Source organism: Monodelphis domestica, chromosome 3 (assembly GCF_027887165.1).
Source record: "Monodelphis domestica isolate mMonDom1 chromosome 3, mMonDom1.pri, whole genome shotgun sequence".
Lineage (NCBI taxonomy): Eukaryota > Metazoa > Chordata > Mammalia > Didelphimorphia > Didelphidae > Monodelphis > Monodelphis domestica.
The window spans coordinates 198654044-198679697 of NC_077229.1; the positions used below are offsets into that span (position 1 = coordinate 198654044).

At 38.6% G+C, this 25654-nt stretch overlaps 1 protein-coding gene across 7 annotated transcripts in view; it reads left to right on the top strand.

Moving 5' to 3' along the window:
* Positions 1–25654, top strand: part of RREB1 (ras responsive element binding protein 1) — a 149813-nt gene that overhangs the window by 12586 nt on the left and 111573 nt on the right. The window contains exon 1 of one of the 7 annotated variants that reach the window (XM_056823392.1): positions 15421–18811. The exons of the other annotated variants lie outside the window; for them this stretch is intronic. The gene's annotated coding sequence lies outside the window, so the exon portion shown is untranslated. Of the gene's footprint in view, positions 1–15420; positions 18812–25654 lie in introns of those variants that run through there. 7 annotated transcript variants of the gene reach the window in all.

Below are 25654 nucleotides of genomic sequence, written 5' to 3' on the forward strand. Positions count from 1 at the left end.
TACAGAAGAAAATATAAGCTAGAACTTACTGTATTCTTTTGTACCCACTGTATTATGAAAAGAGAATTTTTTAAATAGATTTTTTTTTTGGTAATTAGCCCTGGAGAAGGTGTCCAGATATTGAAATGTTATGCTGGTATTCAAGATATCCTAGGATGTTCTCATTTAACATTCTAACAAAGAAATACTTTGGTTCTCACCTGATTTATTCTGGAATTCTTTTTAGAGGGGAGGGGGCTTCTATGAGGAGACTGAAATACCAGAAGAACTATTAGGAATTATGACCCCTAATGTGGACTCTAATACTCCTTGACACATCCTTAGCTTATTAGTACTGGATAGTGATGCTAAAAAAATTTGCTGGTTAATTAAAAAAATTTCTCAAAGTATATTATTTCCACCAACCTTTATTATTATTTTTATTGTATTAACATGGATTTGAGCCAGTGTAGCATTGAGCTGGTCTCTGCCCAGGGCTTAACATCTGCCATTGAATCATACTGGTTGTGTGACTTTGGACAAGTCACTTAACATTTCATTGCTTTATATAATTCTCTTTAAACTACAAGGTACTGAAGCAGCCAGGTGACAGTGAATCCAGAGGACCCTGGGCAAGTCACTTAACCCCATTTGCCTATCCCTTGCCTTTCCATCTTAAAGTATGGGATTAAAAAAAAAAAGATTGTAAGGTACTCCATCTTCATTGCTAGAGGAAGTTAAAAATAAGAGCCTTCCCAAATTTCATGCTATTGATTGCTGGTCATTGTTTCTGACTTTGGGGGGGGGCAAGAGGGGGATTGTTTTAGAATGAGAGTGTTTTTTAATAATCAGTACTGGAACAAATACTGAAAATGCTCATCCTGAAATGGAAAGACTCTCATTTTAGAGTTAGGGCATCTGAAACCCAGGGACGTTCAGTGACTTTGTCTGAGGTTATACAGGTAGTAACCCCAGTGTGCCATTTATGAGGTGTATGATCAAGGGCAAGTCCCTTTACTTCTCTCCTGTAATTGAGGGAGTTGAACTAGGTGATCTCTAAAACCAGACTTCTGTGACTGACTTCTCAATAAAAATACCTAAAACAGATCTATAGTATATATTGTTAAAGTTTAATACAGAAAATTCAGAATAAGAAGTAATGAAGTTAATGAATAGAATGATAAAAAATATTATTTTAGACCATTGAGCCAAGTTTCAAAAGAGTACAGTGCAAGTAAAGAAAGGTCAAAGTTTGGTTACTTAAAGTATGGTGTCTGTTTCCCCTAAAGTCCCTCCTAAATTGCTAAAAAGTGTGGTTTTGTGACATATGCTGTTGAAACTGCATTACCCTTAGAAAATGGATGCTCTGGCAGAGATTAAGTGTACTAACATGTTTGATCTTGTTGCTGTAATAAGCACTGAGAACAGGAATGGGTCACATCTCCTCCCACATCCCCCCAAGATCTCCATGTAGATTTGAATGAAGATGTTTGACAGGTCTATTCCTCAGTTACTGTCTTCTGAAACATAGGTAAATTGTGTACTTTTTAAAAACAAAATGTAGGGTAGTATGTGTAGTACTAGGATTGGTCAAATGACTAATGGTTAGAAAGCAATTCAAAAGGACATAGATTTCATTTCTCCTACTGTTAACTTTACAATAAATCAGATACTAGAAGTGATGACACCTTGGTCTTCAGGAGGCCCATTATGGTTAGTGGAATGCCTAGCGTCTGGCTTTTAAGATTACAGACATAGTTGCCTTCCCCCTTTTTTGTAAACTTGATTTATATACTTTTGGAAGAAAATGTTACATAAAAGGAGAAGTATTTGAATTTCCTTTAACTCTCACTCAGTGAAAAATCATATTTTAATTTTCACTTTTACTGTGATTTAAGGCCAGGTATATTTTGGGTGTGTGTGTGTGTGTGTGTGAATAAGATGAGTTTTGTATGTTTTTCCTTTTTATGATATATTTTCCTTTCCTTTCTAAATTACCCATTATGGAAAGTAGGATGTAATTGGGCAGTTTGAAGAGATGAGAAAATAAAAATGTTAATATGTGAGACTGATGGTTGTGGTCCAGTGAGCTTTAAGCTTAGTTCCAGTTCCAAAACCCAAATGCAGAAGAAAATATAAACCTAAGTTAATCTACAATTTGAGATTTATTTATAGTCATCCCTATGCACAGTGAGGTATGGTTCAAGCATCATTTTTTAATTGATATATTTTGTTTTTACAAAAACAGCGATATTTTTCAAAATTTTTCACTTTTCTCTCTCCTTGAAGCCATTTCTGAGGAATTCAAGAGTGATAAAAGTTCGTCATTGAAAAGGCCTTAACATTATATGCAATGTTTCATCCATTCATATCCACATCTTCCTTTGCCTAGAACACAGGGAGGTGCCTCTTATTCATAGATTTTCTTTGGGGCCAAGTTTGGCCACTATAGTTTCTGAAGTACTTAATTTAGGTTATTGGAGTTTTTTTCCACTTGTCTTGTATAGTGATTGTATATTTTCCCGATTCTGTTTGTTTCACTTTGCAACAGTTCATAAGGTCTTCCTATGCTTCTCTGTATTCATTGCAGTCATTTCTTACTACATAGGAATATTCCACTATATTTTTGTACCACAGATTTTTTAGCTGTTCTCCAGTGGTCAAGCATCTACTTTGTTTCCAGTTTTTGCTACCACAGAAAGCAGTGTTGTAAATATAAATATGGGATCTTTCAGTTTGCCATTGACTTAACTTTGAGGGGAAGAGGGTAATATATCTAGGAGTGGATCAAAGGGTGTGAACATTTTAGTCACTTTCTTTGCATAATTGCAAATAGATTTCTGGAATGGGTGGGCCAATAATAATGTTTAGTGAATTATTAAAGTATTTGTCATGCCTTTTTGCTAAGAAGATCCTGGAGGGTACAGACTAAGCTTTTTTTTTTAATCACTTATATTGTTTTTCTATCATTTTTGCCTAGGACAATTTCATAAATTGATTCATCAAACAAATACTTATAGTATCAATCACTGAGAAATATGTTGATGAAATATAATACTTTTGCTCTACAGGAAGGAACATTAATGAAGTTGAGGAATCAGGCACACATGAAAATAATAGGTAATAGTGAAGATAATTTGGTGTCAAAATAAAAAATAGAGAAAAGGAAGAAAACTTGAAATCATTATCTTCCCACACACTCACCCCCACTTCTCTTTTATTGTTATTGGAACCATTATCTTCCTAGTTTCCTAGATTCACAACTAGGAATCATCCTGTATTCCTTCCCTTCTCCCCATTTCCAATCTTTTGCCAAGGTATGTTCTTCTCAGATTTTCCCCTTTTCACTCTGTCATTGACATGCCCTTAGTTGCAAGTGTTCATCACCTCAACTCTTTCAGTAGCCTATTGGTTGGTCTGGGCCTCAAGGCTCTTTCCACTCCATTCCCTCAATTCAGGTACCAAAGGGATTTTCCTAAGAAATGTAGGTCCAATCATGTGTCTTCTCCTACTTGATAAACTCCATGTATTCCTATAGCCTCTAAAATCAAATGCAAAATTCTGGATTTAGTCCTTCACAGTCTAGTCCTTTCTTATCTTTCCAGTCTTCTTACACCTTTCCTTCCCCCACCATGTTCTCTTCATCATTAATCCAATGACACTGGCCTCCTCTCATTTACAAACAAGGCACTCTATCTCACATGCCATCTCTCAACTTTGGGCATTTTCTCTGGTTGTCTCGTGCCCTGAATGCTCTTCCTCTTCATCTCTCTACCTTTTGACTTCCTATGAATCCCAAGTAAAATCTCCTTTTTCATAAAGCTTTTCTCAAACATTAATTTCAATGCTTTCCCTCTTTTTAACTCTTTACTATTTACTGTTTATACATGTGTTTGCTTGTTTTCCTCCATCACATTGTGAACTCTTTTATCTTGATTCTTTGTGTCCCTGGTGTTAAGCATGGTGCGTGGCACATAGTAGGTACTTAATGTTTATTGAAAGACTGAAATCAATATGGGTAAGATTTGGATTGCAGGAAGAGAGGAGCACCTAGAGCAAAGATTTAGGAGTAAGTAGTCAGGGGACAAAGAAGGGTTATATATCATACTTGGAAAATAAAGAATTAGGATTTGGGCCAGATTATGGAGGGCCTTAATTTTTCTTGGGGATAAAATATGCAAGTACTTATAAAAAGGGAGATGATGAAATTATCTAGCAAAAGTTCTATCCCATTGGTCCTTCAGATATAAGGAGGGGAGACTCATTACTCAAAAGGAATGAGTAGATTAAAGGATAAATACCAGGTGAATTTACCTCATTTTCTACTTGTACCTAGATGGTTTTAGGCTATTTCTTGAAAAAAATTACTAGATTCCAGATTTCTACTACAAAGGAATTGTAGTCCTTTAAAATCTAAGGAAGGAAAAGCTGTTAGAGTTAGAATTTGGGGAAAGGAATGGTTTTGCTTGTGTGCCCAATATTGTTCATGTATTTCTCTAGAAACAAGTCTATAGTAGCAATAGTAGAAATGTTTTGGAAATTAACAGCAACTAAAAAAACTTGAATCAGTAGTTGCTCAATCAGTATTTGTTGAATGGCATATGACTTTCAGAATAGTGAATGCTAGTGGTCATCCTCTTCCCTGCTCCCTTCATCAGAGATGAGTAATGTTAAGTGACTTTAACAGAAGAAAGAAGTTAAATGGTTTGCCCAAGGTCACACTACTGAATTAATTGGAACAACCGAGAATCCCTCTTCTAGCTCTTTTGTTCTGTACTCTGGTTCTGTACTCATCCTTATTATCAAAATTAGGAATTGACCTTTTTTAAGTGTGAATTTTCTTGCTTAGTTTGTGAAAGGAGCCTTGTAGAAAGTATCAGGGAAGGCCAACCTTCCTATTGGAAGGAGGTTGTCAATGACCACTTTCCTACCACTGTTATATCTGGTACCTTGTCTACTTCCTAGTTCTTTCTAAAAGGACTGCACTCAAGTATTATTTTGATGAAACAATCAATGAGTTCTATTCCATTATATCTACCTTTTTTTCTTCAAGACATTTATTTTAAACATTTGCTTTTTTTTAATGAGAAAAAACCTTTTTCTTCCCCATTGGGGAAAAAAAGATGGTAACCCCCTTCCCCCTTGTAACAAATAGGCATAGTCAAGCAAAACAAATCTCCTGGGACTCCTCCCCACCCCTATCTCAGTCAGCAGCCTGAGCCCATTTAGTCTTGCTTCATCATGGGGGCCTCTAGAGTGTTGATTTAAGGAATTGAGTTTGACTAGTGTGTCCCTAAGCCTTTCTAGTTTGTCTTTTCAGTTTTATTGTTGCATACATATTTCTTCTGGTTCTACTGCCTTCTCTCTGCTTCAGCTCATATAAGTCTTCCCAAGTTTCTCTGAAATCATCCCCTTTATTTTGGTGTTCTGCTTTATCACACACATTCACACAGTATAATTTGTTCAACTATTTGTTAATTGGTGGAGTAGAGAGAAGACTGGATTGATTGGGCAACAGGAAGGTCTTGGTCTGGCTTTATAGCTAAGCAAGTCCTCATCTGTCGAATACCTGTTCTAGTTGGCTCACAGTGAGCTTCAGATGTGGCAATATATGTTTAAGTTCAGTCAATTTAATTTATTTCGTAGATCAGATAGTGTTTTTCATGGAAGTCTATGGCCTTGGAAGCTTAGGGCCATGTTTAATTGATTTTTTTAAACTAATGAATTTTGAACTGATTTTCCTCCTTTTCTCAGAAGATATTTTAATCCTGGAAAGTGAGGATGTAGCCAGGAAACAGAATTGATTTTCTGAAGACCTGATAAGAGCAGTTGAAAGGTGGGAACACTTATTTTCAGCTAATAGTATTGAATTAAACACTATTCACACTTCTCTTCGTTGCTCTTAGCCTAGACTTTGGAGGCTTGAGGCTGCTACTTCTGATAGTTGTAGCCTGCCAGGTTCTAATGTTGAGATGACTCACCTTTCTCGAGATAACCTGACTTTTAGGAGTCAGTAGTCTGTAGTTTGGAAATGTATTAGTAGTCTCCAAAACTCATTTTTAGCCTCTACTGCCACCAAGTATTTTGGGGGGAAAAAATTAAATTTGATTTCCTTTTTCTTCATCCTACCTTTTGCTGAATGGCAACTGCTTTTTAAAGAATAGCGTCAGAAACAAGAGCCCTGCATATTGTGATGACTACATATTATCTTAGAAATAAATGTGATTCTTTGTTTGTTGAACATGTAGTCCAGCTCTCAACCTGTCCTTGTTATGCTTATTGGGAGCCTTGGCTTGGTACCTAGGATCTGCCCACTTCTCACTTTCCTTCTTCCTCTCCCCTGAGGTTCTGACTTGGAAAAGGTCTATATTGCTTAGCACAAAAACTGCATTTGTTTTTTGAATTTGAGGTGATTTAAGTTTGGATGCTGTCCCTGTAATTTCATTTAGCTTTCTCAGCCCCTACCCTGTATGACCAGCCATTTCAACATTTATTTTCACTTACATCTTAGAATCTGACTTTGCCTTGCAAAGCCATCCCAGGTAGCTTCTCCTTCCTCTGTTGGCCGTTTGCTTCTGCAATTTTACTTGCTAGGAAGAGTCCTTGAAAATGTGGTGATTGGGTCTACCATAAATTCTCACTGTCCAATTTTGGTGGGAATAGTAATACTTTAATTGATCTCTTTCTGATTTTCTATGGCACAGTGAGCATTCTAAACCTTTCCCTTTGGCCCTTAGCCCCACCCTCAGCCCCTTCTTGATTCTCCCCCCTGATCAGAGCACCTAAACATGTCCTCTCCCTCACTTTCCCACCTGTCTCAAAATTGCCTTGTATTTTTGCCCTGCTCTTCTGAGAAAGAACTGTCCCTCCTCCTGATCAAGGCTTACCCCTGACCTTTGATTCTTGATCTTATTTACAATGAATCTCATTCCTGTTTTCTCTCCAATCTTTCTCTGCCTGTTTTTTCTTTCTCTATCTAGAAGTATAACCACAGAGTTTTTAGTTATCTATTCCCTGTCTCTACTTTTTCTTTACCCACTTATTCCTTAACTACTTAACAGTTTATCTTTTAGGACCACTCTTCTTTTTTTTTTTTAAACCCTTACCTTCCATCTTGGAGTCAATACTGTATATTGGCTCCAAGGCAGAAGAGTGGTAAGGACTAGGCAATGGGGGTCAAGTGACTTGCCTAGGGTCACACAGCTGGGAAGTGTCTGAGGCCAGATTTGAACCTAGGACCTCCCATCTCTAGACCTGGCTCTCAATCCACTGAGCTACCCAGCTGCCCCCTAGGACCACTCTTCTATTGACATTGTTTTCAATTGATGGTAGTAACCTCCTAAATCATTAAATCAGTTGATTTTTATTTTTTTTATTCTTCATTCCTCTGGAATTCCTTCATGGGCTTTAGAGCTGGAGGGAACTTAAGAGGCCATCCAGATCAATGCAATGCCCTCATCTTACAGAAAGGCAGTGCCTCCAAATTCAGGAATTTTTCTAATATACTATTAACTATTCTCTTGACTTCTGTTATAGTGTGAGAATCCAGTCCTCTTTTTTTCCTTTTAGGAATTTTCTTGACTGCTAAAAAAGAAGGGAAAAAAAGCATTCCTGAAAATTATTTTTATTCTGAGTCTTTTCCCAAATTGGTCTCCTATATTCCCAAGGTTTCCGCTGCCTATAGAGAGATCTTTGTATGTATGTGCAGCTCTATCCTTCTCCCAAGTCCTCTGCTTGACTTCACCAGATGTCCTGGGACAACCTCAAACTCATCTTGTCCAAAACTCAACTCCTCATCCCCTCCCCCCAACAAAGAAAAACTGCTCCTAACTCCCAACAGTCACCAGTTATCTGTGCTTGAAACCTTGGTCTTCTGTCACGCTTTGGTTCCCCCTCCCTCCTAGCACTCACACGAGCTATCCCAATGCTTCCTGATGCTGTGTGCTACCCCAGGGCTTCCTTAGCCTCTTGGGACTATGTCTAAGCTTCTCAATTGGCCTATTATAGCCACTTTAGTCATCCTTAAGGTATGGCTTACGTTGCACTCCTACGTGGACGACCTTTCATGAATGATCCCACCTTTGCTTAGTGAGCCTCAAACTCTTTTTCCAGATGCTGCCTGCATGCTCCATAGTCAGCCTTCCTGACTTTATTCCCAGTTACTCTTCAACATGTGCTCTGCCTAGAAATGGGTGTACTGTCTCTGCTCAGAATCTTCATTTGTTAACTTTTTTGTGGTCAGTTCTTTTTAGTCTTACTCTTTGTGACCCGAGTTATGGTTTTCTTGGCAAAGACACGGGACTGGTTTGCTGTTTGCTTTTCCAGCTCATTAGACAGATAAGAAGACTGAGGCCAATAGGGTTAAGTGACTTGCCCAGGGTCACACAGCTACTAAGCGTCTGAGGCTGGAAGTGAACTATGAAAGATGATCTTCCTGACTCCAGGCCCATCACTAGCCACTGTGCTACCTGGGTGCTCCAAGTTCCTGTATGTACCTTGGCCAGCTAATGTAGAAAAGTCCACCCAAGTAGTTGTCACCAGTGCCTGTCATCCTGTCTCAAGCTCCTTTATGAAGCCTTGAATGATTTCTTCCTTGTCTACAATCCAGCTTTGTGACTTTGGGCAATTCACTGAATTTCTGAACTTTAGCTTTCTCATCTGTAAAATGAAACTGGATGATCTTGAAAGTCATTCCAGCCCAAAATTTCTGTGGTATTTTATAGGAATGATCTTCCTGCTTCAAACTCCTGTTTGCACTTCTTTTATGGCAATGTACATGGAGATTTAAAATGATGGGATATTGTATATAATGTGTGGACGTCTCCTCCCATCCAGTTTTTTAAAAATTGCAAGCTTCTTTAGGGTAAGAACTGCTTTGCTTATCTTTCTTTGTTTTCCCTCTGACAAGGCACCTAATTGGTGCCTTCTAATTGGTTGGGTACTTGAAGAATGTTAATAACTATATAGAATCAAATTCTCAAAACTTTCTTTTATAGAAAAGGGGCAAAAACCCCACTGCCTTTGCATATGTTATTCATTAAGAGTGCCACATTTTTTCTAATGCCTTTGTTTCAGAGTAATTAAGCTTTTGCTTATTCCTTCATTTCATGATGTAGTGTGACAAAAGCTATGAGAAAATAATAAATTGAATCTACCCTTCCTCTTCTGTTGTGTAGTGAAGTGAGCATCAGTTATTACTGACCTTAGACAGTTTTCTGATTTTGGCAAAGTTTTTGGTTTTTTAAATTTATTTGATTGATTAAGAATATTTTCCCATGGTTACAGGAATTTCATGTTTTTTCCCTCCCCTCCCCCACCCCTTCCCATAGCCAATGTGCAATTCCACTGGGTTTTATATGTGCCATTGATCAAGACCTATTTCCATATTATTGATATTTGTATTAAGGTGATCATTTAGAGTCGATATCCCCAATCACATCCCCATCAAACCATGTGATCAAGCAGCTGTTTTTCTTGTGTTTCTGCTACCAAAGTTCTTTCTCTGGATGTGGATAGTCATCTTTCTCATAAGCCCTCAGAATTGTTCTGGATCATTGCATTGCTGCTAGGATAGAAATCCATTACATTTGATTGTGCCACAGTGTATCAGTCTCTGTGTATAATGTTCTCCTGGTTCTGCTCCTTTCACTCTGCATCAATTCCTGGAGGTCCTTCCAGTTCACATGGAATTCCTCCAGTTTTGGCAAAGTTTTGATGTATATTTTGTATATTTAGGACTATGGAATTTAACTTGGGCTTAAGAGTATATTATAATCTGGGGGCAGCTAATTTACCTTCTTGATTTTATGTTTTGGATAGGTTAAAGTAAACTTGCATCTGTTCCTTAAACATTACTGTGTATTGATGGGGAAGGCGTCCAGGCTAGATTAAAATTATGCTATGAATTGTCCTCAGAGAGATAATTGGAGAGTCAACTTCATTCTGATGGAGGAGGGGCTCATTTAACAAATGCATTCTCTTAATATTTTTATATTTTGGAGAGATGAAATTGAAATAAAAAAACTAATGTGTTGATTCTTTTAAGTGGGAGACATTTACCTTTGTGTAGAATGCTGGTAAATGTTAGGTATAATAAACTATAATCACAATTTCTTAAACAGCAAAAATACTACATTTGAAAATTGCTGACTCTAAACAAAATATGTTTATAGATAAACACTATTTCTGGGAGAGAGATCCTTTTTTTCTTAAAACCTCATTCTATTGGACTACATATCCACATGTAGTTTTGTAACTCCAGGTAGTGTATTTCTGTGGTAGAGAAAAGAAGACAAACATATACCAAATACCAGAGATACAGGAGCAGCAGCAGTTTGATTGGATGAATATTGTTACCTGTTGAATCAGTAGGATTTTAAAATGAATTTTACTCCATAAAACAGTTTGTAGCATGATAAATGTTTCATTTTTTACTTCTTAGTTATTTTGCTGTCATCTTTTGAAGGGGTGCTGCATTTGGGTAAGGAGATAGAAGAAACACAGCCTGGGAGTTGGGAATCAAAGCCTATTTATAACTTCTTACAAAGCTATTACTTATTTGACCAGAAGCACTTCACTGAACCCCTCTACGCTAGAGTTTCCTCATCTATAAGACAAACTTTATGATCAGTTAGTCCTCAGGTATTTATTAAGTGCCTACTATGTTCAGCTCAGTGCTAGGAGCCTGAGATACAAATATAAAACTGGCAACTCCTTAAGCTCTAAAATTCAGTCCTAATCCTAAATCTGACATTGGGTGGAGGCTGTGTGACAATGAATTTGTCTGAAAAATGGGTTATCTCATCTTAAATGCTTACTAAGGATGCAGTGATGATTATTGAAGTAATTTAATCAATAAAATACACCTATGAATGAAGTTTACTATCTATAACATTTGTTTGAAATGAAATGGGAGAAAACTGTTCATATATCATAAAGTATAAAATTTTCTTTAAGACAAGATATTCTGAAAGAGGAATTTGGAATTAAATTTAACTTGAATGAATTTATACCTTCTTATAGTTTCTTCTCTGTAAAACAGGATACCGTGGGAGTTTGTAGTTGGCATTTGATTCAGATAATGTGATTCACCTTATATTCATAATTAATACTAAGTGCTATACTAGGATTCAGTTGTATCTGACTCACCCCATTTGGTTTTGGTGGGGGGCAAAGATACTAGAGTGGTTTGCCATTTATTTCTGCTCATTTTATAGATGAGGAAACTGAGGCAAACAGTTAAAGTGATTTGCCTAGGGTCACACAGCTAGTAAGTGTTGGAGGCCTGATTTGAACTCAAAAAGGTGACAGGTTCTAACCACTGTTCTCCCTACTGTCTGGGGATTCAGAGAGGAACTGTGGTAGATGGGAGAGAATAATTGGGTGAGCTCTGAGATGCAGCCAGGTCCTGGGTTCAAATGTGGCTCAGACACTTCCTAGCTGTGTGACTCTGGATAGGCCACTGAACCCTATTGCCTCCCTTGGCCCATTGTTTAGCTCTTACCACTCTTCTGCCTTAGAACCAACACAGTATATTGTTTCCAAGATGAAAGAAGGTTTTTTAAAAGGCCTTTTAGAGGTTGGTACAGTGTGAATTAGACTCTAGCAGTGATGGTGAACCTTTTAGGTACACCGTGCTGTGCCTCCCCCCGCCCCCCAGAGCTGCTGGTGCCCCTCTGCCCAACTGAGAGGTCTCTGCCTGCAGGCCATCATAGCTTTATAGCATAAGTAGTCACTCAGAACACCAGAGAAAGAAGAGGACATTCTAGGCCTCAGTAATAGAGGCAGAAAATAGTAGTAGCCATCATTCAGATCATACCGCTTTGTGCCAGCCTCCCTGCTAAGTGCTTTACAGATACTGTCTCATCTGATCCTCCCAGCCATCCTGTGAGGTCGGTGTTGTTATCCCCATTTTATAGGTGAGGAAACTGGAGAGGCTTGTCCAGGGTCTCCCAGCGAGCCTGTTGTTCCAGGCTAGAAAGGAAGCCAGGGCCTCTCGATTCTAGGCCCAGTGCTCTGCCAAGAATGGGCATGCTCAGGGAGAAGACAGTCCAATTGGGTTGGATTGTGGGGATTTTAGGAGGGGTTTTCTGAAACCATCCTCATCCTCACTTCTTACAGCATGACGGTATTCCATCCCATTGCACTCTGTAGCACCTTCACCCAGGCCCACGCTGATGGGCATCTCCTCAGTTTCCACCACAAAAAGAGCTGCTAAAAATATGTTTAAATATGTTAAAAATAAGCCTGGATCCCCGGATCTTGCTGATAATGGGGATGTTGCTAAGCGGCAGAGCCAGAGATAATAGGAGTCAGCGTTAAGGTGCCTACCTTGTCAGGGAGAGTAAATAAGTACAGGATAAGTCAGGGGGGCGCCCGGAGACTGAGGAGGACACGGTGCCCAGCTTGGGTCTGGCCATGCCAGCTTTGAGGTGTCTGGGCAGAGGTGACCTGGAGCCAGTTGGGAGTTGAGGGTTTAGTGCTGGGAAGATCTAGGGAGGGTCCTCCGTAGACTGCTGAAATTTGAGAATATTTAACTGTGAAGGGAAATAGAATACATGTTGTTCATCTTTGTTTTTGTGTGTTAGAGACTGTAAACTTGTGAGGAAAGGGACAGTGTCATTATTTAAATGTTGTCTTTCTCTCCTAGGCCTCTGCACATTTTTCAGGGCTGGAGGTATGGATAGATGTTGTGGGGATCCACCACTTGTCTAGCAGGGGTTGAACTACATGATCTTTAAGGTCTTTTTTAGCTCTGGTATTAAAGTAATTTTTTTTTTTACAAACAACCTTTTTCTTCTAAGAAGAATAGAAAAAGCATACTTTCATATATATGAGAGACACTTTGAATCTTATTTACAGCTTAGTTTTGGAGGCCTATTTTTAAAAATAGAGGCCTAGTGGATACAGAGCTGTCCAGGAAAATCTGGGTTTCAGCTTCATATTGGCTCTGTGACCCTGGGCAAGTCATTCACAGAGGCTCCTCAGTTCTAGGCAACTTTTTATGACCATTAAGTTTCAGAAAAGTGCTGACTTGCATTGTTAGAGGGAATGTCTTTACCTGGGAATCCCTTATGAATGAAAAACTAGTCTAATGTCCCTATCCTTCGTAGTCTTTTTTTTTTGGTTTGTTTTTTTAGGAAACTTTGTAATTTTTTTAAAAATTTGGTTAATTTCAAACATTATTTCTTGGTTACAAAAATTATATTCTATTTCTCCCTCCCCTCCCCTCTCCCTTCCCATAGCCGATGCACAGTTCCACTGGGTAATGTGACCCTGATCAGAACCTATTTCCATGTTGTTGATGTTTGCACTAGGATGTTCCTTTAGGGTCTACATCCCCAGTCATATCCCCTCCACCCATGTATTCAAACAGTTGTTTTTCTTCTGTGTTTCTACTCCCACAGTTTTTCCTCTGAATGTGGATAGTGTTCTTTCTCATAAATCCCTCCAAGTTGTTCAGGATCACTGCATTGCCACTAATGGAGAAGTCCATTACATTTGATTGTACCACAGTGTATCAGTCTCTGTGTACAATGTTTTCCTGGTTCTGCTCCTTTCGCTCTGCATCACTTCCTAGAGGTTGTTCCAGTCTCCATGGAATTCCTCCACTTTATTATTCCTTTTTGCACAATAGTATTCCATCACCAACATATACCACAATTTGCTCAGCCATTCCCCAATTGATGGGCATCCCCTCATTTTACAATTTTTTGCCACCACAAAGAGTGCAGCTATGAATATTCGTGTACAAGTCTTTTTCCTTATGATCTCTTTGGGGTACAAACCCAGCAGTGCTATGGCTGGATCAAAGGGCAGACAGTCTTTTATCGCCCTTTGGGCATAGTTCCAAATTGCCCTCCAGAATGGTTGGATCAATTCACAACTCCACCAGCAATGAATTAGTGTTCTCACTTTGCCACATCCCCTCCAGCATTCATTATTTTCCTTTGCTGTCATGTTGGCCAATCTGCTAGGTGTGAGGTGATACCTTCTTCCATAGTTTTTGAAACAGATTTTGTTTTCACACTTGACTAGATTTTGCAAAAACAAAGTATTTGTATTTTATCAACTTTAATATGATAACTTAGAATAGAGAAATACCAGTAATCCTCAATTCTGTGGTGTTGCTAAACTGGATTCTGAAAGCACCGGGATTGGGGGTAGAAGAGATTCAAATTCCCCAAAAGGCAAGGAAATCTTTATTGCTATATAGAAAATTGTTTTTTTCCTAATAACTAGTGGTATGGTTCATGATGTGGTATTTCACAAAGCTTTCTGAAAGTGTCATTCTAGTTTCAAGGATTCCAAAGTTATTTTGTAACTAATTCTAGTCCAGGGAGAGGAAAAAAAAGATAAAAGCATCTCTCCAACAGAGACCTCCTTTTTTGGAGCCCTTTTTGTAGGTTTATTCCTTAGCAGTTATAGTAGATGTTTTTTGATAGGACAGAGTTAAGATTAATGTCATGACCACAATTCAGATTTTCTTTAGTTTTTTAAATTTCCTTTCTTAGTCTGGTTCTCAAATTATTTGTTTGCTTCTAGCACTCCTAAGACTTGGGGGGAAATTGCAACCTGTTTTGCAATCTAGATATTGCATTAAATAACTGAGCTCTTACTATAAAAAATGGTGGGGAGGAATGGATGCATATTATAAATGAAGTTTTCTTTGAAATGGGAAAGTCTTTCGTACATTAGGAAACAACTTTTAGAGCACAAATAGCACAGGGTTACAGTAGAAATGTAGCTAAGTAAATTTTTTTTTAAAACCCTTACCTTCCATCTTGGAATCAATACTGGGTATTGATTCCAAGGCAGAAGAGGGAGGGGTAAGGACTAGGCAGTGTGACTTAGGTAAGTGACTTGCCCAGAGTCACACAGCTGAGAAGTATCTGAGGACAGATTTGAACCTAGGACCTACTGTCTCTAGACCTGGCTCTCAATCCACTGAGCTACTCAGCTGCTCCCCCCAAGTAAATTTTGAGCCAATGAATGATCCCAATAAAATTCCAGAAGTTTCCTTGTTAAAAGAATGCTTAGATCTAACTAGATACAAAAAAATTTTGTTTCTTAACTCCACCCCCCAATTTCTTTTAAAAGATAATATTGTGTGTTCAGATCCTCCTTATGTGAAGGAACAATTGAAGAACCAAGTAATTTTATTGTAATAGTGAGAAAAAAGGATAAACAAAGAGTGGCACCTGGGCTCTCCTACTTCTGTCTTCTTCCAAACTTCCTTATGTGATCTTAGAGAAGATGGAAGGAAGCTGCTAAGATACAGGCAGTCATTCTGGATCTCTTCTTGGCCAGCTTCAGCTGAGAGGAGGAAGCCATGGGAGGCTGCCCACATAGAGAGGGAGGGAGGGCAGTTCTGGCTGGAAGGTTTGGAAGGGTGTGTGTTGCACACGTGCCCAGGAGAGGGGGGGGGGGATCTCTCAGAGGAGGCAGGCTAGGGAGAGGGGCTGCTGCTTTCTCCTGACTCAGCCCTTGGACCAGCTGACAGCCCTGAGAGCAGGGATTTTTTATGGCTTCTGGAAGGTGGGAGTGGTTGTGAGAGAGGGCATTGTGAAGAACAGAAGAAGGAAGAGCAAGTGGAGGCCAGAGCAATTGATGGGCAGCTCCTCAACATTGTCCTGGATCACTGTATTGCTATTAGTGTCTAAGTCTATTACATCTGATCATCCTACAATGTTTTGGTTACTGTGTATAATGTTCTCCTGGTTCTGCTTGTTTCACTCTGCATCAGTTTGTGAAGATCTTTCCTGCTCTTTCTGAAATCATTCTGTTCATCATTCCTTACAACACAATAGTATTCCATCATCATCATATGCCACAATTTATTCAGCCATTCCCCAGTTAAGGGACATCCCTTTAGTTTCCAATTATTTGCCATCACAAAAAGTGTAGCTATAAATATTTTTGTACAAACAGGTCCTTTTTTATTTTTACAGTTTCTTTGGGATAGAGATCTAGTAGTTGTATTGCTGGATCAAAAGCTATGCATTGAAGATCACATGATATGAAGATCACATTTTAAAATCCTACATTTCTCTTCAACTTTCCTTAGAAACTGGCATCCTGTAAGAGTGAAGATGAAATCCTTGAGCAGTGCTTAGTTTGGTGCCCCCTCCATTGTACTCGCCAGGCCTGCAGAATGGGGATGTTTCACACTGTTCCTGGCCTAGGCTCACTGGCTTTCTTCAGTCTTCCAGCTCCTCACACTCATTCCTTGTCTCCGCCCCTCAGGCACATTGTTTTCTTCCCTCCTCAATCTCCCAGCCCCTTTGGATCAACTCTGTGCAGATCATTGGCAACTCTCTATCTTGGGAGCCCTATCTGATCTTGCTCCTGAGCTTTAGACTTTGAATCTTAAACTGCCCATTTAAAAGAACCTTCTCCTGTTCCTGTGGGTCCATAGGCACCTCAGATATAAAATGGCCCAAATCAACCTTTTCATAGAAGGAAAATTCCTTCAAAACAGGAATTGTTTAAATTTTTTTTTGGTATCCCTAGTTCCTGGCAACATAGTAGGCACTAAATAAAAATTTTGGTGGATTCCTCCAAAAACTTGTTCCTTTTGATTCCTGTCCATGGTATCCCCATTCATCCAATATCCTATGTTTGTAACCTTAGTGTGCCCATTAAAAAAAAAAATAAACCCTTATCTTCTGTCTTGGAGTCAATGGGGGTTAAGTGACTTGCCCAGGGTCCCACAGCTGGGAAGTGTGTGAGGCCACATTTGAACCTAGGACCTCCCATCTCTAGGCCTGACTCTCAATCCACTGAGCCACCCAGCTGCCCCCAGTGTGCCCTTTTTTGAGACTTAGTCTTCACCTCCCCCACCCCCCTTCCTGGCTCTTTCATCTTCCTGCAGTCTTTCTGAGAGGATCTCCAATGTATCCTATCTCTTCCTAACTGTTCACTGAGTCTATTTTCCCTCTAAACTGCCCCCCCCCAACAATTTATCCTATATTCTGTCTCCCACCTGCCTTTCATTTGCCATTTTTTAGTTTTCTGTGCCATTTGCCTGCTGGGTTATAACTCCCTGAGGGCAAGTTCATGTGTTCTTTATCTCTTCCTCAGCCTGGCACTCTTCTGTTGCTGTGCTGCAATATAGTAGGGAGTAGATACTTAAGGAATCACATTGAGGATGAAGGTGTTGTGGATTTTTTTTTTTTTTCATTTTTAACTTAAGCAAGCTGATTCCTTTTCATGACTGTCACTCAATTGCTATTATTGTCTGTAGGAAGTATTGATTACTTCAGTCACATCAGAATGTTGTTGGACTTGTAGATGTTCCTTTTCAGCTTCTATCCTTCATTATTAGAGTTCCTTTACATCTCCAAAGACAACTGAAATAACTCTTCAGTTGTTTAGAAGATCTCATTTATTTGTGCCTTCTCTCAGAAAGGCATAGAATAAATAATGTTAATTGTCCTATGGTCAATGCAAAAGAACATTAGTTAATTGAACTTTAATACTCCAGTCAAATGGCATTAATTTACTCATTATTTGTGTTGTTTTGCTAAGGGAATATAAAGATCTACATTTTAAAGACAGACATAGGCACTTTTCCAAGGAAGTCTATGTTGGTCCCTGTTAGTTAAGAATTTGTCCACTGGACAGGAGATGAAATAAAAATGCCAATTACAGTAGCATTTAAAACCAATACCAAATTTTGCTCTTCAAATGAATGCCTTTTTTTTTTTAAGGAGCCTGAAGGATAACTCACACACCCAGTGAAAGGAGGAAACTTAGTACTTAAACTTAACATAAATGTATTCTGAGTTGATGAATATCAAATGCATTTACTTTAGAGAGGAATTTAAAAATCTTTTTTCTAGCTAAGAGGATTATCTTTTTCAAATACATGGACGCTTTCTTTCCAGAATGTCTTAAAATTTGTTATTTTCTCCTTTCCCCAAAATGACTAGTTTTTGTTAGTATTTGGAAAATTAAAGTCAGTAATTACTGTTTTTGAGGTGAGGAAAAGTAGTTTTCTTGTATGTTCATCTGTCTACTACTATTTCTTCACTAAAAACCAGGCTTAGAAAATTAGACTTGTTCTCAATTTTCACACCCTCTGGTTTCTAGATTCAGATTTCTCTACTGGCATCAAAAGTTCTTATATTTTCCCCATTACCAAGCAGGTACATTTTAAGATAAAATGTAATACTATGCTATTAAAAAAAATTTAGGAGATGATTTTCTATATAGAGAAAAGATGAAATGCACTGTGCTTTTTTACATGTAAGAGTTTAGCAGCATTTCCCTGTTATTGGAAAAGGTAAAAGTGACCAGTTGGTCTAGTCTAGTGCACCTCATGCAAAAGGTGTGTAAAACAATTCTAAAAATAATGGATGGTTTGAAAAGATTGTTTCTCAAGAAGTATAGTCTTGTTTGACCTTAAGTCTTATGAGCTTTGTCTCTGGTTTCCAGCCAGGGGCTTTCACTATGAAAGCACATCATTTTTAGTGCTAAACTATTTTTTGACACACTGAATGAATGCAATATGTTAACACTCCTGTAAGTCCCAGAATTGCTTGGCTGCCCCTTGCCCTGCCTGCCTGGTACTGGCTGAAAAGGTACCATTGTTTGTTCTGCAAACACTGGGTGATGTTTGTTTCCAAGGTGACTGTGGTTCTATTGCTGCCGTTTAAGCAAGGGGGGATGGGGAGAGAGAAAGTTGGCTTTAAACACCTGAGAGCATCCTGTTCTGACTAAAGAGTATGTGTGTTGGGGGAAGTTTGGAGGGTCTTAAAAAAAAACCTTAAGTGGTGTAAATTGGAGAAAGATGAGTACTTTGAAAATAGGAAGAGAAGGCATTTTATCAGTAAGTCTTAAACCATGGGCTCTGAGTTGTATAATTTAATGTGCTCCAAATGAAATCAAATGTCTTTAAGAAATAAGATTAAAGAACTATCAGATATTGATATGCAGGTTTTCTATCTTAAAAAATGATGGGATTCAGGTGATGAAACATTTTAGGGAGGCAATAGCTGTGAAGTGTTAAGTTCTAATTTTTATTAGCAGATGAAAGTTTCTATCTAGATAACTTGTGAGCAAATATTAAATGAAAAAAGGTCCAGAGATATTAGTAAAGTAGATAATATGAACATTTAGCTGTGTCATTTTTTAATCATTTCAGGGAAATAGGAGAATTTAAGACATCAGAAAGTTCAACCCAGGATATTAACTGTGTAGTTGGAATTCAAGGGTTCAAATTGTTGATAATTTTTTTTAGGCAAAGTAAATAAGTGACACCAGAAATCATTCACAGGAAATAGAATATTCTGTTTGTTTTACATTGGTGATGCATTTTCCTTTCCCTCAGCTTCTAATACTTTCATTTAGTCAGTGAAAAAATTTAGTTACAAAGTAAAAATCCCCCCTACCCCCCTTTATTGGACATGGATGCTGCTGTTAACAGAACTTTGCCTTTTCGGTCCTATCAGGTTTAGTACAGTTCATGCGCAGGTTTCAGTAAACATTAACTACTTTTATCAGGGCTTGTGCAGTATGCTGAATGGTTAGCAAAGAGAATGTACTGAGAGACACAGATGAAAATGAAGTCCAAGGTCAAAGGGATGATAGAATTTTAAAAAATTAACATGGGGAGGCCTTAAGTTACATATTTTGGAATTTCTTTTTTAGTGTAATTCAGAGCTGTCAGCTCTTCCCAGAATTTGAGAATAAATTCATTCCATTGCTACGTAATAGGGAAAATGGCATTATTTGAAAACACATTGTCTTTTCTTTTTAATCACATTTTTATTCTGAATGAAAGGTTGTTATTCTCAGCAAAGAATTAATGTTGTCAAGCAGTGGGGCTTATAGAAAGAATGCTCATTTTGAAGTTGTAGTGGACCTTAGTTTGAATCCCAGCTATGCCTGTGTAATCTTGGACAAATCTGTATCTAATTTTTTCTTCATCTGTAGAATGAGGCATCTTAGTCTAAGGTCTCTTCTGGCTATAAAATCTATGTTCCTAAATGTTAATTTTTAAATTTTCTTAAAGGGCATGGGGGCAAAGATTTCCTTTCCCCCTTTCACAGATTATGTGGATTAGAATGTAATAGTTGATTTTACTATTCCTTCAATTGGCATATTAAACCTTAGTAAGTGCTGATTTGAGATAAAACCACTTTTTTTTGTTGGGTATTCCCAAAGCTTACTCACCCTAAAATCAGTTAATAATCTAATATCTCAAAAGGGAGAACAGAAATAACCCTACTCTGTGTTCTGATCCCAAGGAAGGTCTTCATTTTTACAGTCTTTTTGGCTATGCTTTAAAAATGCTATTTCACATCTTTAAAATGAAACAAATTTGTTAATTAGAAATTATCAACTTCTATAGTTTAAAAAAGCACCCTTTCCCCTAGAGCCCTCTGTATGCTCTGGGAAGAGTAAAATAAATGAAATTCACACTTGGCTCTTGGATCTCTCCAGACTTAGTGCCACTTGCAAGTCTGCCTTAAGTACTATTAGCAAACAACTGAGAAGTTTAAATAGGTTGAGAGAGGAGAGAAAATATTTGTTCTTTAAAAAGTCTTCTTGGTTAATTAGATTGGTTATTTAAGCAATTAAAATTTATTCCATTTAGCCATATAACCTATTTAGTCATCGGAAGGCCTCCCCCCTTCCTCAGTTAAGCCCCATGTGTGTACGGGTGGATTTGTTGATTTTTAGATAGAAAACTCTTAGGTAGCCAGGGGGCATATTCAGTAAAGGAGGATTAGCTCCCTCACTCATCAAGTGTATCATTTCTCCTGAGCTGGGGGGGCAGGGGCAGGGAAGGGACAGAGGAAGGTAGAGGTTGACTTCAGTTAACAGGGCCTAAGCTGCACACTCTCATCCCGAGAGGAGGGCACATCAGTAGGTACAGCTTGCTTTCCTATAACTTAACTGCAAACCTGTCTGTCGTAATATGAAACCAAAAGGTTTGAGGTTTAGGTTTTTCATTTGCTTTTCCTACTCCTGGGCTTTTGGGGGAATGGGGTGAAGGAAGAGCCACGGAGGTAATCTGCACATGTCAGCTGAAGCTCTCCATGGCTAATGTTTCCAGTCCAGCAGGATGGCCGGGAGCTTCCCTCTCCTGGTGGTGCTCTCTCCCCCAGCCTCCCCCTGCCTCTGTCTGTGTCTCCCTCCCTCCTTCCTGATGGATAACACCTTCTGCTGTAACAGAGAACTGCTGTCAGTCAGGGGAGTGAGAGTTAGGCTGAACAGCTGGGTGGAGATGGCTGATTGGCTCCCCGGCACCACATGGGAAGGGGGAGAGAAGGCTACTGCTGCGACAGTTGGCTAATGTTCTTTCCTTGTACTTTGGCCTGCATCTTCATGCCTGGAGCTCCGGAGAGGGAAGGAGGGAGGAGCTGGGGAGGAAGAGATTAGAAAGGCAGTATCCTAGCCATTTTCATGAGCCTGAGCCCTTCCAGTTGTTACCTACCCTGTACTAACAACTGAACACAACTACCAGTTGCTACCAAAATGAAGGCTTAATAAAGAGCTGGAATCTTTTGTTGTTGTTGTTGTTGTTGTTGTTTTTAAGTGCTCTCAGGCTTTCTCCCACCCTTATTTGGGTTTTGGAAGGGAGGGGGTTTTGCCGAGGGAACAGTGAAACGATTGGTTTTGAATATTTTTGTTTAATTCTTTGAGATTTAGCTCATATCTTTGGGTCATTTAAAAACTTTTAGGAGCCTTGTCTGTGGAAGAACTTGCCCACTTTGTATTTATTTTTCAAAGTGATTGGGATTTCCCCTTCACCCCCCCAGAAATGTTACAACATTTTGCTTAATTGATAACTACATTTTGAGAAAATAAGGTTTTAGACAAAGCAAAATGATTCACAATGCATTAAAAACAACCCCGAAGACAACAGCAAAAATTGCTAAGGACAAAATGTAAACATACTACAGAAAAGAAAGGGTATGTGTTCAGGGGGAAGTGAAGTGCAGGAGGAATGCCTTCTTCATACCATGTTGAGGAAGCTCCCACCTTAATGGAAAGGAGGCCTGCTGCTTCGGTACTGCTGCTGCTCTTCCTAGGAACTGGGGAGGGACAACAACTGACTATTCCCTTTGCCCAGCCCTGTTTTCCCCTTCATAAAGGCAAATGATAATGACCTGCCTTGTGGAGATTGCCAGGGAAAAGAGGCAGGAGAGGTTTAGCAGGTGACTGGGCAAATGCTTTTAAACTTGAGGCAGCATTGTTTTTAGCGCCTTGGTTTTAGTCTCAGTCATTCACATTTTAAGGAAAAGTGGTGTTCTCCAAGAAGTGACTCAGTTTTCTTGAGCCCCATTTCAACATAGCCAGCCTGATGCTGCAGAAATGAATCAAATGATAAACCTTTCAGCCGGGGTGCAATTTCTTGATGTTCTGTACTTTTTGAACTTCCCAAGTATCATAGGTTGTAGCTCAGTAAACAGTAATGTTACTCTGAATGTCTATCTATTACAGTGCCTAGTCTGTGTATTTTCTTTATTCTGATAACAGTCTATCTGGCCCGGATTTTGACTTCAGGGCAGTCATAGCAATTTTCCCAGAGCTGACTGAGAACAGGACACCTGTGTAGAGAGCACTACTGAGCTTTCAGCTCCTCTTTACAGTTGTATCGGGAAGTCTAGGCAACACAGAATGAACTGCTTGCTTTGGCTATTGGTCAGTAGGACTATGACATCCTCACTAGGGAGCTTTTAGGAAAATTCTGCTTACAGGAGCATCCATGTGGTACAGTGGAAAGAGCTATGGTTTTGGAATCAGAGGACCCTGTTCAGATTCTGAGTCTGATAATTACTCCTTGTGTGAATTTGGGCAAGTCACTTAGCTTTGGTGACTTAGTTTCCTGGGTTAGATACACTAGATAACTTTTAGGGCCCCCTTTCAGCTTTAAATCTATGATTCTGTGATCCATTCTTATATTGGGAAAAGTGATTTTTTTTTTACAGTCTCTCCAGCCTCCCCCTTGTTTCTTTCATACTCCAGAAGTATTTAATACCATATATTTGGCTTGCTTTGAATTTAATACTTGAATAACTAAAATGCTTTTCATAGGAATCAGAATTAGAATTAGAAGGCTCTTCATTCAGCATTGTGACTTCTAACCCCTAATTTTAAGGGGGAAAATTCATGGGTCTGTGAGGGAATCTAGATGTTAAATGACTTGCCTAGGGTTTCAGAGGTAATATGTCAATGTGGAATTGAAATCTTAAGTCTACTCAGTTCACTGCTAGCCTTCTTTCTATTGTTCTTTAAGTATTCAAAATTTTGAAGATGAAAGTTTCTTCTTTAAATCCATTTGGGATTTTTAAGGCATAATTAAATATATAGGTCTACAAAAGGGCAACAAAATGACATCCAACCTAGGAATTTACTGTTACTACAGATCTGAAATTTTTCTGTATGTTGAGATGATATGAACCTGTGGTAGAACCCCTAACAGGTCCTTTTACAGTGGCAATAGAGTAAATGCCACTAATTAATAATTTACAAAGTGGGAGCTCTTATGGGATTGTCTGGGATGATACATAGCTGGTACCAGATGTTCCTTTTGTTAGTGGGTTACCAACTGAAATGATGCCACAAGCAGACTCTAGAGTAGTATCACTTATTCAAACTAAGGCTATGGATCTCTTCATGTTATAGAAATAAAATGGGGATTTTTCTTTTTCTTCAGCCCCACTTACATGATCACTTACAATATTATCTTGGAAATATATATTGTTCCATCACTATTAGGTTCAGCTTCTCATGTAAGAAGAGTATGGTTGTTAAGCAGTGCCAGTTTTGTATTTCCTTTTTTTAACATCTTGCTCGCCATTTTTCCCCCCATAGTGACAGTTTCAGCCTGAAAACTCAGCCCTTTCTCTCCTCCATTGCCAAACAACAAAAAAAGTCAGCCGCTCATCATTTCATTTGCAGACATTTACAGCCTCTGAACAGAAGCTTTTGCAATTTATGAATGCACCATTTGTTGCTTGGGGCACAACTGTTGGATATAACTGACTGCAGCAACCCACTCTGCTGGTTGGGCCCCACGTGCATCATGACAGACTTCTGCATAGGCCAGATTTTTGTTATAAATGGCACCATTTTATCCCTACTAGTCTCCCTTTTTACCCAATTTATATTTTTTCAGATATACATTTCAAAAGTGGGAAATTTAACTTTCTCTCAACTGTTAATATGGATGATATAAACAAATACAGGTTTCTTTTCTCTCTCTACTTCTCTCTCACACACACACACACAAACACATACACACACATGGAAAATGGTTGCTTTAGTTGCTTCACTCTGCATACATTCTGGGCAGGTATCTTGAAGTCTTCTTGATATGTCCAGATTTTGAAAATTTAGACTGTGCAGAGATTAGTGTTAAAGTAATCCATTTGCCCAGATCAGTGACTCTTTGATCCCATCTCCAACCAGCTATGAACATGTGGGATAAACAAATATTTTTTATACTTATAATTTCAGGAAAAAATCAGATTTGAATAGTGCAGCATTACTCAATGGATTAATACAACATTATCCATAAACATTTAGATTTTGCCATTTTTTTTCCTGTTAATAAGTTTCCTGTAAATAAGTTAAATAAGCTAAAAGGCCATAACTTGAATCTTTTAAAGTTTTTCATTTTCCTGCTCTTCCCTTTTCCTTGTTTGCAGTTCAATTGCTATCTTCTCAAAAATCCTCTTCAGTATTATTTATTTGCAGTAGAGAACACATTAGCATCTTTCTTCCCCTTTGCTGTACCTTTCCTTCACCAACTGGGGCACAATTGTTCTAATAATTTTCAGATCTTATTCTAACTAAGGCTGTTTTCTGTGAACACAGCAGTAAACCTCAATAAGTAGCTGAACATCTAGAACATTTAGCACTGCCAGAGAAGAAACACTCATGTGTTGGTGAAAAAGAGGATTTTTTGAGATTTTTAAATGGGAGTTTTGGTATCAAGGAATACTTTCAAAGGGAAGACTGATAAAAAGCATAAGCTCCAAGATAAAGCTGCTTTCCTGTCCCCCACAGGTTGTGGTAAAATTGAGACAAGCAAACACTTTTCTGGAAAATGTTTACTCCTTTGAGGCCCACCTGCTCTCTTCTCTCTCCTTTCCTGTCTCCTCTTTTAATTTCTCATTGTCTTTTCTCAGTGGGAAAATGTGACATTACCAAAAGAAAGCTTAAAAATCTGTCCCACAACTTTAAAGCTGTTTAGAATATATGTAAAAAAATCCAAGGAACTAAAACTCTAGAGTTGTCAAGTTTTGCTGTCTTCCCTGTACAAGTTACCTTGAAGGTATTGAAATATGTTTACATACATGATGCCTCATTTTGTGTCTTGGTTATAAACAGGTGGTCTTCGACTTTGCATGCCCTTATTTCAGACTTCCTGTTGTTCCTTTATTTCCATACTTTCCATTATAAATGTGTTTTGCTTAAAATGGCTACTGAAAATTTCACCAACTTTCCCACCATTCAGAAACTGCTTTTCCTGTGTCAAAACAATCAGTATGCCACAGTTGATGCTTCTGTTGCTAAGCAGGTAAATTTCTGGTCTGTGGGCTATCTATCCATATCCTGTAAACACCTAAAGTAAAGCTAAAAAAAGCACCTTAGTTCTTTGGGTATATGGGGATACTAATGTTTGGACATTACAAAAATTAGGAGTAGCTCAAGT